Below are 16,377 nucleotides of genomic sequence, written 5' to 3'. Positions count from 1 at the left end.
GCGCAGAGTTGTCGTAAACTACGTGACAGATCGAAATATGTTGTCGGTTTTATGATCTCTGCAGTACCAATAAACTCCTCTGCTCGATCGCTATGTCCACTAGCACTTAATCACAGAAGGTTTGACTGTGCACTTTACTAAAATGTCCATCCAGAGCATGGCGGAACCTGCAGCTTCATCGGTTGTAAATTACAACCGTGTTCTAAACGACATCTGTCTTCATATGTTATATTAAATGTCAAAATATTTGAAATAAAAAATCTATGGTTTTGTCAGAAAACAAACACAGTGTAGAACGTTCTGTAATTTGTATTGAAGGTGTTTCATGCGTGGGCGTAGTTATGAATAAGAACAAAATATGTCCATTTGTGGAAGGCAGTGCTAGAGGTTACAAATGCGCAAATCGGGCAATTTGGTCGAAGATTAGCCTCCGAACTGAAGATTGGGGTGGATAATACTGTCACACAGACGTTATGTGTTGTATATAATACACGTATGTATGCTTGGGGATTTACGTCGTACTTAACAAGTTTTCAGTCATATGACGATGAGGAGTCGTTAGCACGTGTGTCTACCTATACTGTGTCTTCCTGTGGCAGGGCGATTCCATTCTGCCAAAGTGCTGATATCACTGAAGAGTCATGCAAAGTCACCAGACATGACACACAACCCAGTCACATTATACTGACACCGGGCTGAACGTCAAGCGAGTCAGCAACAAGTACCAATTTTGAAGTTCTTGGTATGACCTGACCCAGGTTTCATAGTACCTAGTTAAAATACACCATGATTTTTAGTGTTTTGGGTATTACTGAAAACTTTTTACCCAGTGTTACTACAGGGGTTACTGAGTTGACAAAATGCCACGACAACACTTCCAGCGACAACATGCAGCTAAAACAAATGGTGGTCAGGCTAGGTTGATTTTTTGATATGTTGCAGAGAAAAGTTCAAACTGTATGTGGTGGTATGACATGACAGGGCGCGAAAGTTAGCGGATGAAGTTGACAAATTTTCTACAAAAATAGCATTTAAAATTAATGCGCTCAAGTAACCAATAAGGTGATGCATGGACTTCAATTTACAGCCGACATCAGCCTTCTGTTGACCTGGTTCACCAATGTTAGTCAGCAGAGCTGAGAAAACAAGGTCAGGTGTCAAATTACACAGCTTGAGGGATAACCCAAGGGTTAATGTCCATGTACAGCCATTAACAGAAGTCTGATTATACCTTGCGTAACAAATCACAGTTTGTGCGCATGTGTGGAGGTTGGTGAGTACTAACCGTCTCTAAGCAACTTGTTGATGACATGTTGAATGTGTGGTGGCTTTTGTTCAATAATAACCTTAAAGATCTCGTGTGTTGAAAAATCTATGTGTATTGCTTCCTTGACATAGCAATAATTACTCTGAACAAATTTCTGTTCCATTGGGCATAGTGTATATTCCCTCGATTACTTCAACTGTTTTGACGGAGTGTTTGAAAGAAATTACAAGTCAATTATGGAACATCATTTAGAAAAAGACTTGTTATCTATATATTATGTGGTCATTCGCCAACTATGACACTGTCCTTGCATAGAGAGAAAAGAGAGACAACTTTTTTTTTATTGTCCTCTCAAATGCATCTTCAAAATTCTGCGACAGACATGAAAGCAGCGTCTTGTTAAGAGTTAGGTATACTATAAGGCTTAGTATGGCCAGAGCATGCATACGGTCGTTAATGAAATACATTGGATTATGCATGTAGAAGAGTAAAGTTGTTGTATGCAAAATTCATCTTTTATGAATAAACTGTTGTAGACTAATAGCTCTTTATAGATTACGTTTAACTGTTAAGAGAAAAGTGGTGTGCATACAATGTTTACCGGTTATTACCTTTAGATTGATACGAATTTGTAATGTAACATACCGTTTACTATCCAGTTTCATGTAGCGAAGGGAAACAATGATGAAAAACCGATCTGTAAACCTGTAGGGAAAAGAGAGAAGATTCGTCACCCCAGTATCACAGTTGTCACCACAGTATGGACGTTTATGTCGAGGTGTGGGGGAGTGGAAATGGAAGAGGAAGATGGTTTGGGGGTGGGGAGAGGCTTCCAGTAACCCATGTTATCACATCTGTCCACGCGGCAATCTGCCAACTAATGGACTTCTAGTTTTCTAAGTAAATAGGAACTGCTACAGACTGATTGCTAGTCCCAACCTAAATCGATGATGGCAAAGGTTGCCTGTGGACTGACTTGACATGTCGCATAAATCTTTGACATATGATATGGAGATTACGCAATCGCAATATTACTTTAAATCATGTGGGGAAATCACTGATTATGTCAGATCACGTCTAGTGCTACACAGCGTTTGTAGAGCTTGTTTTCCTTAAAATATCAAGTTCATGATCCTTAAATGTGTATTAAAGGAAAGATATCCAACTTCATGGGATTTACATTTCACGTCACATCGTCCTCAGGCAACAACGATACTTCCAGTTTTGCTATTATTACTCTTAGTTCCCTTAATGGCAATACACCGTAGGGTCCTGCACATGTCGTGGACATACCTTTCCATGTAGTACTTATTACATTAGGTGTTTTGTTTGCCAATTTAATCCAACGTCATATTCAACCATTACTACAAAAATTGGTGTTGTCAAGGGTATTACATCAAACGCCTTCACGCCTTTACAATGAATGTTTGTCTAACCTGAGTATCTACAACCTCGGAAGCTCTGCTTCGCTTATTAATGACCCTGACCTAGGGTTTTATCCACACCGTGTTGAAAAAACAATTGCCCCTTTTATATGTGAACACATGCAGTCAGGATGCTGGATAAATGGATACGTCCGGAACTTGAAGACTACTGAGCGCTTCTCATTACATGACTCATCACAATTTCTTACTTTACACTGTCTTTCCCCAGTTCCTTGGTCGTTGTGGACATTAGTCTTGTGATTATTGAACCAGAGCGTCCATAATACTTGGCGATTGGTGTGACAACTAGATCTGGTCATGTTGATAGTACATCCGCCTTGCTTGAACGTGCACAGTATTGCTCTCTGTGCTGTCTCGTGGGAAGTTAATATAAATAGGCATTGTTGACCTCTCGGAAAGTATAGATCACAAACCAGTATTAATAAAATAACAGCGGTATAGAAACAAATGTATGATGCATACGACACAAAGTTCAACGATCAGTCCACAAGCTACGTCACTGTTTCAATATCCTCTGGGTATACAAACGAACAAACCAGTCATTCTTGTAGAAATCGATTCGCGTCATTTTTAGTTTTCGTCATTGTTACTCAGTTCTTGTCATTTTTTTCTGGTATTCTTTCATAACACTCACAATGGCTTCCCCTTATTCAGATTTTAAATTCTTCAAAAGTTCCTCTTGCAAAATGGAGACTGTACATGTAACTACCTATAAGAAACATCTGCCTCGTGTTTTACACTTGATTATGATGTCCACCCACGCACATATAGGCCTACAGGAAGACGCCGAGTAGACGTCCGAGATTGATCGTTAACATCTAGTTATTGTATTTGCCCACTTCTGTGACTATGACTCTACTTATAATCATTTTATAAGAATAGTGTTGCTTTTAATGGCAACTTCAACCTACACATATCTTGCTTTGCATGCATGCTGAGTCTGGTGATATGAAGAATCACTGGGAAGACATATACCTTTACGTGACCATGTCTTTTAACACATGTACTGACCTCTATTTTCATCATGAATTGAATGCCTGCGACGTACAAGCATGTCAATATATTTCTTTATTGTCCAGTGGAATTGTTAGAAAATTTTTGAAACTTTCGCATATATATTTCAACGGCAAGTCGTCCATGGTAAATTGCGTGATACCAATTTATCTTTTCAAAATTAATTTAATAGTCGTTTCAATACAAAACTGAAAAAAATATAAATAGGCAGATATGTTATTTATTTATTTATTCATTTGATGCTTTACCGGGGAGAGGCGTGGCATTTCACATCCCCAATAAATCTCACATAGAAATTAGAGGCAACAGGGAAACTGTTGAAATAAATAATTATCTGTTCAATGTTGTGGAAATGGTTCAAACTGTGATGAGCCAGTGTAACTAAAGGCGTAATAACGAAAAATGTCATTTATAAATAATAAATCACTACATTATAGTAGCAACATTGTCATCACGCAATGGACAGATAACTGACCAGGTCGTTGAGTGGGCCTTTATTTAGGTGTGGGCGTATTTACAGCGCTATAGTCCTGCTCATACAGGTGTGCCAGGAACCGCGGTGGGACGAGATTGATTGGACTCGTGGGTAGAATGTTGATCCGACCATCAGTGATAATCCACATGACAATCTATCAGATATCTGTTAATCTGTATTAGAAAACATGGATAGCGTGACAGCTGTGTATTATCAAAGTGTGACAGCTCTCTCTAACCGAGCGATAATTTGATTGTAACGCGGTACAAATTTCATACTTCACTTCCGCAAATCTCAGTTATAGCCTTTACTAAAGATACCGTGACCGTAACTATCACAGGTACCAATAACTGTAAACAAATGCTCCTGCGGTGTTTCCTTAAAGTTGGTTGTAAACTTGGTGTTCAATATTTTTAGTCAGTGACACGTAATAACACAAGCGCTACACAAGCTCTACCCTTTTCTCTTGAAAGAAAAAATCGAAACAAAATATTGAAGACCGTACTTGCAAAACGTTTTCACGCTCTTTCAAGTGTTTGGCATCATTTTTACATTTTGCAATGCATGTTCATATATTTTCATGAGAGCAACCTATTTTTGCATATCGACTAAGCTTTCAGTGACACAGCCTATACTGGCTGAATAATGTATTATAAAGTTCTTTCCAGCCACAGGCCATAGTACATTTTCCAACCCCAGTCTTGCATGCTGTGGCAAGGGAAATAAAAACGTTTTTTTACTTTCTGTCTGTTGTCAGATTTGACATTCACTTAGCTGAACTTTTTGTAAAATATTGATTTTTCCAGCAATGAAACCAAACCAGTCTAGGGTTCTACTGCGTAACCTGAGCTCCGGACGTCGGGTGAGAATTTGATACAAGTTAAAAACCTTTCACTCTGTTAAAGGATTCTACATAAGAGATCAAAAGCATATGCTACAGAAGATGGTGCCGATTCTAATTATTAATGTGACATAAGAGATCGAAAGCATGTGCTACAGTTGATGAAGACGATTTTAATAATTAATGTGAAATAAAGAGATCAAAAGCATGTGCTACAGAAGATGGTGCCGATTCTAATTATTAATGTGACATAAGAGATCAAAAGCATATGCTACAGAAGATGGTGCCGATTCTAATTATTAATGTGACATAAGAGATCAAAAGCATGTGCTACAGAAGATGGTGTCGATTTTAATAATTAATGTGACATAAGAGATCGAAAGCATATGCTACAGAAGATGGTGCCGATTCTAATTATTAATGTCACGTAAGAGATCAAAAGCATGTGCTATAGAAGATGGTGTCGATTTTAATAATTGATGTGCCATAAGAGATCAAAAGCATATGCTACATAATATGGTGCCGATTTTAATAATTAATGTGACATAATAGATCGAAAGCATGTGCTAGAATTGATAAAGACGATTTTAATAATTTATGTGAAATAAAAATATCAAAAATCATATGCTACAGTAGATGGTGACGATTTTAACAATCAATGTGACATAAAGAGATCAAAAAGCATGTGCTTCAGAAGAGGACTGCCATTAATGATTAGAGATCAAACATTTGTTTCACCATATCATAAAACCCTTTCACAACTCTTGCCATTCTGTCTCGGCATCATGTCTTGTACAAAAATAAAAATAATCGGCTCTCTTTAATATTCACCACTTCATTTTGGTTAAGGAACAGAAGCACTGGCTGCCACGTACCAAGATATAATTTGGAGATGCAGGATTCAACTGTCACAGCCTTCCTGTTCGAAGTTAACATCTTTGGGATGATTGTTAATTCCAGTTCTACAGCAAGATGACAGTTTGATGTTAGAAAGCTGTATTTAGAACAAAAGCCCGGAAGCCTTGGACATATATCTTCAGGAAGATAAAGATGATGTTATTTTGGTCTGAACTACAAGTGTTCAGAATATAGAATGCTTTCAAAATGACCCCTACATTCATGCCTGTGAGGACTCAATGAAAAGCCGAGTGCTTCAGCCTTTTCATGCCTGCTGTACAGAACACCGGCAATTAATCGTGTGCTCGCTTCTCTCCCACGATATGAAAGCAAATTCCTTTAATTTTCTAAAATAGCACGGAAGGTATAGCGTGCTGAACATGTTTCGAGAAACAATTCCTGCCGCAGGCTGACAGGAACCCAGCTTTGAGAATAAGGAACAGAGGCAGGTTTCTTAGAGAAAGGAAGTGTCTGGTCTACAGAGACTTAATGTCTTTGAACTTTACCATTTCAAATGCCATTCATCTTCTTCTGACATCGGTAGAAGTTCTCCTCGGTTTTCTTACACCGCTTTTCAGAAACGAAAGAGACAGAAATGCTAAATCTCTGCCAGAAATGGCCCCCGCTGATATTTACTCTTTTCAATATTTTAAACATCTTTAGCAAAATATTTTACGATGCCTGAATTTCTTTCAGCTCCTTCGTTTCTCAAGAGTCACAAATGTTGCATACATATGCATGGACTGGATCCGTAACCCCGTGGAATGAGTTTGTGTACAGACGTTAAGGACTGGATCCGTAACCCCGTGGGATGAGTTTGTGTACAGACTGGATCCGTAACCCCGTGGGATGAGTTTGTGTACAGACGTTGTGGACTGGATCCGTAACCCCGTGGGATGAGTTTGTGTACAGACGTTAACCACAAGTTCTGAATACAGGGTAGGCCTAATGGCTCCTTTGCAAAAACCGTGTTTTGATAGAATAGCCAAGTCATGATATGAAAGACTATAGTGGACAAAGTACGAGCTGCGTCGACAGTAGATCTTTACGAACTATTACTCAAGAAGAGACATTTAAGACATAATGCACAATTAAGACAGTAGCAATTTGAAAATCCGGATTTCCAACACAACAGTCACATATGTTTGAATACTCCGTGGCGTAAATAGATCAGAATTGCTTTCACTGAGAATCAAATGCTGAAAACAAGAAAGAAAAAGAGAGGAAGAAAAGAACTTTATTTCTAATAAGGTGAATTTGAAAGCCGTCCATTGTGGAAACCTTTCTGTGCCGGAAATGTCATCAACAGCTTTCTCATCTAGAATGAATGATTCGGGTTTAACGCCACATTGCTGGCTCGTATGGATTGTAATGCGAATAAATCCACACAAGTTAATAAAGACCTGGCATATTTATGATGCTCAGACAATCCTGACCGCTGACTGAGATAAGACGACAGTCATTAATCATGGTACATCACAGAGAAGTTCCACGTTGTGAAGTAGTGTATGACGTTATATTCTATTTCGGAGGAAACCTTTTAGACAGGTGTCTAATTACGGGACGATGGGGTTATTTTCCCATCATATATTCTAATGCAATATAATGTTTTACAAAATGGACGTAATCACGAACGCTTTACCTTCGATACAACAATGATGTAAAAATTTGGTTCTTTCTAAACTGGGTCAAAGAAATGGGTTAATGCCTACAGATTTAACATCGTTACTTCGCTTGTGAAAGGTGACCAACCAATTAATACGCTGTTTTCACTCTTCAGTTTTGACCAAAGTTATTTTTCGATTTTGTCCCATTGTACGAGAAAGGCCGCAGCGATTTACGGAAAGGTGGGGTATTTTTCTGTAGGGGTATGGCTTGCTGGGTCTGGATTCAGGATGATGAAATCGTTAAAAGTACATCAGAAGATTATACTATGCATGATTTTTATTAAAAACAAGCACAAAATTGCAACAGCTCCAACTTGCACAAGTCGATGCCGCATTGGACTCACGCATATCGTTGAGTAAACAGCCTATATTATAGAAGAAAAATTTCAAAAAAGCTGGCCGCCCGTCTCACTGACCAATGGTCACAGCTAAAAGGCTAAACCATGGCAGGTTAAAAGATGGGATGAAGGCAACAGCGAGGAATATACTGGCAATCTACATGATGGCCGACGGGATTCGCCTTCTGCCTAGTGGTAGAATCCCAGCACATAAGGAATACTAAATACATTTGCTTTAGAGACGTTTTGTGTTGGCATTTGTGTGTTAGTGGGCTCCTTGGGCGCATGGATATAAAAGAAGTCATGAATGTGTATTTGATCTAATGAAAGAGGCTGGGCCAACGTAATAGCGATTATTCTCACACACCCCGTTGTCGCAACGTCAGCGGTCAAAGATGATGTATCGGCGAGATACCAGTAAAACGGTTCGGTTGAGCAAAGTTACCATAGACAGCGTACCATGACTATAATGAGCACAATTCTCCAGTGTTACCATGGTGGTTATAATCGACTTAGTCTCATGAAAACATGGCGGAACCTGGCCTAGTACGTCTTCTTGTGGAAGATTCGATTCCCCAGAGATGTGATTTCTGTAGTAAACCCTACTTTCAACATCTGCCTGGAAAGGTTGCTATCTGAACTATTTCCAGGCAGGGATATTGAAAGGACTTTTTAATCTCAACGTGTCACAGTAAGAAATGCTCGGGAAAACAAACCTGATAAAAGTGAACATGTCAATACTGCCAAGTCTAGCGTCAACAGACCAACTTTAACAATCTAGAAAATGCAATAATCTGACTGCCCCAGGGTTAATGTCTGCAGCTTGATTGGATTTAAATGAAACGCACGCGCCGTATAACCTTTCGAGGATAATCCCAGGCATTATACCGCAAAATAGTTCCCCTCCATCAATAGACATGCTTAGGATCATTTTAACACTGGTCATCCAAAAATAACACGTATAAAATATTTTTTCTCTGTATTAATCCTTTCAATATCCTTGACAGACCGCCATAAACAATGCTTTTTATCTCATTAAGTTTTTCTTTTATGTGACCAAAGGACCAGGGTGTATCAGATTTTCAGCGGAAACGATTTACAGAGGAATAATGGCATGAAGCTGAAGTGCTTAGGCATCCCGTGTGGTGAATTATATCTGTTGTGATAACATAGCGTTGGCACGACAAGCGGACATTTGAATTCTGGAATTCTATAGGCCACCCTTTGCTTTTAGAGAAAGCAACTCTTAGAGCGTAGGTGGAGGCATAATGATTACCTTGAGACTAGCTTAGAGCTTTGGAATGTGAATCAACAGGTGCCATTAAGGTCTATTTTATGCAGTCATTATAGAAGATATGCTCCAAGTATAAAGGCGGGTTGGTTGCTCTGGGCACTCAGGTTTTCTCCACCAGAAACCTGAGAGCCAAAATACAAATAAATAAATATTCCTGAGCAGTGCGTTAAATATCAACGAAATAAATACATACAATACAATATATACAAGATGGATATCCTTAATACTTGTGTATCATGTGACCCGTCTTCTAGATGAGTTTGGCTGTTCTATGAACTTGCGTTTACAGTGTGATACTTTTACGGCATGACTATCCCACATGCTTTGCGAACGGCAAGCCCAACCTTTCAACAGTTTTACAGAAGTAGAACACGTCATCTAAAGTTTGCTTTGCGAGGAGAGTTGAAAATCCAATACTCCCACAACATGTAGGACAAAGATCGAAGCAATTTCAAGGGAAGAATGCATGCGTGGTGGGCAATTAAATAAATTAGCGGCGAAACTCTAACATGGAGCAAATTTACGATGAGGCTTTGCCCTGCTCTGATAGCTGAAGACCACTTTTGCATTAGTTTCGCTCGACTTGGGTCTGTAAATCACGGTTCATTTGCCACTGATATTTAGTGCACCTCCACCCCAACTGTGGAAAACATTGTGGGTGTCTCCTACAATATATGCAAGGACAGTTTAACCTGCCTAAACTGTTCGATAATTGTCCATGTCCGCATGAAGTTGGATATCAAAAGCTGTGATGCACACTAAACCACTGACCTCGGAGGCTAAAGACGTTTCTGTATATATAGCTTCACATTAAATCGACCGTGGGTTGGCCTGGGTGTTTCGTTAGATCGTAATCGATGCGCGATACAGAGTTTGAATCAGCACATGAAACAGGTGCGTGTCAAGACGGGGATGTTTGTACCAGATCATGTACGACAAATACACGCAGGCGTTTGCACAGAATCCTAAATCCAGGTTTTCTCTACGGTTTTGTTTGATAAAAATACAACTGAAGATTTTAACCATGAATTATTATTAAAAAAAAATCATTTTGTTTCTTGATTGTCAAAAGCTGAAATTTTCAGATAATTGGTAATGAAGGCCTGTCATCGCGAATTGTGTAAGGTACATTTTATAACACTTGCTTATAAATTTATTTGATTTATTTGATTAGTGTTTTACACCGTACTCAAGTATATTTAAGTTATACGACGGCGGCCAGCATTATGGTGGAAGGAAACCAGACAGAGCCCAGGGGAAACCCACGACGATGCTTATAAATACTTGGCATTACGTTGCATTGCATAACAACCATACAAAAGCTCGTTTCGGACTTCTCACAATGTGACTGGACAGAGACGAGCTAGGTTTGAATACTGTTAACGAAAAAGTGACAATAACTCAGAAGAGTTGAGGTTTAGGTCATTTAAATATAAATGACGACTATTTGGCTCATAACGAAAATTGCGTCATGAATAGAAATATACAGGTACACGGTACAACACACTTGTACGACATGGATTATGCCAACGTCATGACTCAATCATTAAATTTCAAATTTCTTGAATAAATTGTAGAATTATGCAAATGTGGTGGTGCAAAAAGGGGAAGTGAAAAACAAGAATACAAATTATATTCACATTCATTTACAATGGGTGAGGTGGGCGGGATTGAAACTTCAGTAAATATAAGGAGCCCAATCAGTAGCATGTAGATGCATATATACACATGGGATGATAAGGTAAGTGATCAGTAAAAACCCGCGTGGTGGACTAGAATGCGTGTGTTACTATAGCTACACGAGGAGTAGGCTAATATTGAAGCATGGGTAAAATTACCGCATTACACACCTCATAGCATGACCCGGATTATGGGGCGAGGTTACTGCATACACAGGGGTTAAAGTGCATATATTGCAGGACAAGGGCGACCACCCCATTTAGGATAAAAATTAGTTGTCTCCCTTACATAAAGCGCATTACAATAATTTGATATTGTTATTCGGCTTTTATTTCATACATTGGAATCAATTGCATGAAAAAAGAAACAATGGAAGGGGGGGGGGGATAAAATGTAATGTAGCTCACATAAATGCAAGCTGCATACTTTATGACTTGACTGCCAATACTGACCTTAATAGATTTAAATGTCAAGGTTCTATTCATTTGCTCTGTTAAAAATACCATTATATATGACGTGGACAGTTGAGATAGAAGGGATATAAAACCTTCTCAGTGAGTCGTTTCAATTGACCAGGAATCCTCAAAACACTGATAACTAATGTAACAAGCCGCAGAGATCAAATGACATCAAGAAGAGTCGTGGCAAGTCCCTCGTTTGCCGTCCTAATTTGTCGCCTGCCCCGGGCGGACAACAGCGTTTAATCAAGCACGTGAAGTGTCCACTGGTTAATCCATTAAGCCAATGTAAAGTTACAGAGTGTGGAAAGAAGACGTGGACACAGGCGATCCTCTATGATTTCCTACACTGCGGCCTTGGACGTTAATATGCCTGGGTACTCGATATTGGATGGCATAAAACATAGAAGTAGTGGGATATGTCAAGTAGCCCGTGAAACATTCTGTTGTTCAGTAAATGCCTTCAGGGACCTCGGAAGTTCCTCAATCTAAAATGTGAGTTGCACTGATCCAGTTTAAAAACAGCTCTTGTGCGGAACAATCTCTTGTATTTCGTAACCGGTAACATGCCTGTCTCTGATAAACATGCAGATAAAAACAACTGCTATTACATTCCATCCAAATAGCGCAAGGCGTTAATTTCGCTCTTTTTTTTTTTTTTTTGTCGTTGCACTGAACTGACGAAATTGCACACGTTTTTCAGCTGTACTTAGAGCTGTAGAAATGAATGAGTTTGAAATGTCGCCTTGACGCGATGATCAAAAGCTTAATTTCTATGCTTGTCGTTCATATAACATTTCACGACCTCTGTTTGCCATTGGGGTTTGTTAATTTTTAGTTGCGACAAGTAGCTCTATGGGAGGACCCCGTGCTGTTGATGTCGTTGTTGCTCTTCCTACTTAGTGATCGTTTGCCGCGGGGTGCCTTTCTTAAATGCGCATGCGTCGTAGCCTGCGACCGCCAACGGGTCTTTTTTTTTTTTCTCGTTGAACTGCTGTTTTTAGATCGTACCCCATACATTCCACGCCTTAAGACGACAATAAAGTCCATGGGTAAAACACACCAGAGTTCATTCAAGAAACACATCCCGGGCTCAATACACTTTCCCATGCGCTCCTCAAGTATAGGAAATGGAAGCTTCCAACTTTATTGATTGGTCAATGACTGGTGATCTACAGAGTGGCCTTTTGACTAATCGGCAAGTTAAAGCGTGCACTGTCAGTCTTATGGTTCTGCCATGAATATTTATTTATTTTCTTGGAGTTCGCCACCATACACATGAATATTTCACGTTTGGTACCGTGATCTAAGAAAACAACCGTACTTCGCCGGGTACCTGATACTGACTGTAAGCCGCAGTCGAGTTTCCGCCATGAATAATGAACACTGGCCAATGCGTGACTTAAACTGTGGCTTCGAGACAATCATTATAGACCATATTCACTCAACGTTCGCTGGTTTACATAAACTGTGGTTTTGAGACAATCATTATAGAGCTTATACTCTTCGTTCCCCTCTTTTTAAAGGGTTGACTTAAATGTGGGTTGAAGACAATCATCATAGAGCATATACACTTCGTTCCCTCGTTTTATGCGTGTCGTAAACTGTAGTTTCGAGACAATCATTATAGACCATATATAGTCTACACTACGCTCGCTGGTTTAATGTGTTGATATAAACTGTTGTTTTGAGATAATCATTATAGAGCATATACACGTCGTTCCCTCGTTTAATGCGTTGACTTAAATGTGGGTTTGAGGCAGCCATCGTTATGTGCATATACACTTCGCTCGCCTCGAGAGGAGATTCAACTTTGATCCCTTTTTTTTCATGCTTTTCATATACATGTATTATTATCATTCTATGTATATGCATTCGACATAATATTTAATATCCATGGCATTGTCCGACACTGCCAACTTGTTGAGAGACTGAGAATACAGCCTTCGTATATACACGTATACCCCGTGAAGTCACAGCAGCCTGTTATCCTCATTGAATTTTTCACTATTCTCTGCGAGGCGTAATCATTAGAAAATGTCTCAGTCTACATATGAGTTATAAAAGTGTGGAGATAATAATAATAATAATAAAACTCATCAGAGATGGCTTTTTTCTCTGAAATTACTGTCTTTCTTTGGGCTTATAGAAGAGCACAGCCTGGGCTTTTGTTGTCCCTGTTAAATTATTTGTTACCACCGCAGGCAACGTTGCATTAGAATGTTTGGGTCGTGCTCACACAACGCAAAACCTGATCTGTGTCAAATACCGTAACAATTACGCAGAAAAGCAGCGCTATGTAACGGTCCATTCCATACCGTTAATTGTGCTACCTGGCGTTTTTTACGGTTTGTGTAGAAGTTGTAAATCCGTCTAACCAGGACTGATTAATTCTTGTTTGATCGATGTCACGCATGCGCGGTAGTCATTTATTTCCACATATTCGGTGTTACGCCTGCGATGCTGGCAGTTAAGTGTATATAGTAATTACGAATTGCCTTTCTCTCCTAATTAAACAGGCCTTGATGTCGTTAACATGGACATGCAGGCTTGTGTATGAACCGAACTGTGACATCGAAAAGTCGTAAACTTTTAAAGTCTCAGCCAATGAAAATCTGTTTCATGTTCCAACGTTGTTTATTCATGTAATAGGCCAATCACTTTGTCGACCTTTTTATACATCACTGTATGGATATACACCAGGTAAAATGTCCACTCTGGAAACATGGCCAATGAGGCCGTGTGTTCAAAATAAATAAATAAATGAATAAACATTAAGAAAATAATGTACAAATATAATAAAACATCCCTGAATACGACGTAAATGTATAATCTTTCCCGCCCAAATTACATTGGACATCAACTCTATACAAAACCCTAGATCAGGTAAACTGAAAACGTGCCTGATTTCGGTGGTCATTTGTTACAAAAGAACAATGGTGTATTAAGCTTGGATCGGTGTCATCTATTTACCCGCAATGGTACACTATTAAATTTGTACTGCAATGTGGCCAACTCAGCATATGGCCTAATCATTCTTCCCGATGATGAGCACCAAACGAAAAATACTTACAATGACACGATTCAGATACGATTCGGAATATGAACCTGGATGTTCCGCCTAGAAAGATGACACTCTAAGCACTCGGCCATCGGAAAGGGTTTTTTAAAATCTGCTTTCTTAATGGTGGAAAATGAGTAGCAGTTTTCAAAAACACACCATGGCATATGTTCACCAAGGGTAACAACAATCACGGTATGGACGATACGGCGTGTGGAATATACAAATGTTCGACACGCTGTGAAATGTTACAGAGTTGAATTACCCTGACGATTAAGGCACATATACGGACTATTTCAGTTTATCAAACAGCACATACGTCAGAATGAAATACAGCCAGTTTGTTGCTTCTAAAATGTAAAAGACATTGTGTTTGTTGTTAATGTTTTCCTGCCCCACAGGATCACGAAGCTGTCCAGCTCATACTGGCTTCCTCATGCTGGCTTCATGAGCTCATGCTGGCTTCCTCATGCTGGCTTCCTCTCCGGCCGTAAGTGGGAAGGTTTGACAGCAACCTGCGGATAGTCGTGGGTTTCCCCCAGGCTCTGTCCTGTTTCCTCCCACCATAATGCTGGCCGCCGTAATATAAGTGAAATATTCTCGAGTACGGCGTAAAACACCAATCAAATAAATAAATAAAATCAATAAATAAATATAGGTTGAGGAATAATGTCACCAGTTAATACAGCTTCCTGATCCTAGGGCCCGGTGAACGTTCGTAGCGAGCGGTAAGCTCAGAGACTGGTAATGTGCGGAATGTAGTACCGATGCTTATTAATTATTTATTTAATTAATGTTTTACACCGTAGTCAAGAATATATCACATATACCACGGCAGCCAACATTATGGTGAGAGGAAACCAGGCAGAGCCAGAACTCGGGGGTGGGGGAACCCACGACCATCTGCAGGTTGCTGGAAAACCTCCTCACCTACGGCCGGAGAGGAAGCCAGTATGAGCTGAACTTGAACTCTCAGCGACCGAATTGGGGAGAGCCTCTCGGCCATTTGCCCATGCCTATATTCCCGGTTGTATTCACATGAGCATAAATATAGGCCTACATAGATAAATTCTTCTTGACTTGATCGTGCTGATATTAAAGGAAACCGATCTGGCATTGACCATATAACGGAAGCAGCTGTGGTTCAGTCGTTTTCCTAGACTCACGCCGACAGGTTGTGCTTTACGTCGCTTATCTCTGACCCCCGTGTCACAGAAAGTGAGGGTGGGAGGTTTTCCGAAACACCTGCACCACTCAGAATTCGTCCTGTAAACCTCATGATAGCCCTGTCACAGACACAGCCCTGCCCCAGGCCAGAAGAGTGCCCACACAATCAGGGTGATGATGATGATACAATGGCTGTTCTTTTAGACGCCCACCCCCCCTCCCCAAAGGATTGATTGGTAAGAACAAACCCATTAATCCCCATGCAGACATCAATGCTGCAGGTACGGACTGTCTCATTGAGTAATGAACATCCCTCTAAATGTAAACATTCCCTAGTCGAAGCAGAAGAAGGGGAGAAAAACCCAGAACAATTGCTTATTCTGTTGTTGTTTAGTATATGCACTTGTCTGGAAGCTGTGAATTTATTTAGATACGTATATTGAGTGAGATTAAAGACGGATCTCAAAATTTTTTGCCTATAAATCGGTCGTTCTATCAGTCAGTCAGTCAGTCAATCGGCCACTTGGCCGGTCAGCCAAATTGTTGACACTTTTTTTAACATGGAAGTTCTATCTATTAGCATGGACCTTCAGTCTATTAACATGAACATTCTTTCTATTAACATTGGCCAATCACCTAACGCGGGACCGGCGTGCAAGATGCCACGAAATTCTAAATATCGTAACTATTTCGAATTAGATCTTGCCCATTTATACGACGTTACTGGTCCGGAGCCGATGATTACTTTTTTATTTATTTTCTTTGCTGTTTTA

General features: G+C 39.8%; 1 protein-coding gene across 1 annotated transcript in view; it reads right to left on the bottom strand.

Moving 5' to 3' along the window:
* Positions 1–16,377, bottom strand: part of LOC135479394 (synaptotagmin-12-like) — a 72,064-nt gene that overhangs the window by 41,202 nt on the left and 14,485 nt on the right. The window lies entirely within an intron of this gene.

The sequence above is a fragment of the Liolophura sinensis genome, chromosome 1, assembly GCF_032854445.1.
Source record: "Liolophura sinensis isolate JHLJ2023 chromosome 1, CUHK_Ljap_v2, whole genome shotgun sequence".
In the NCBI taxonomy this organism is placed as follows: Eukaryota; Metazoa; Mollusca; class Polyplacophora; order Chitonida; family Chitonidae; genus Liolophura; species Liolophura sinensis.
Note: the sequence above shows the minus strand (reverse complement) of the source record. Positions and strands in the feature narration are given on the sequence as shown.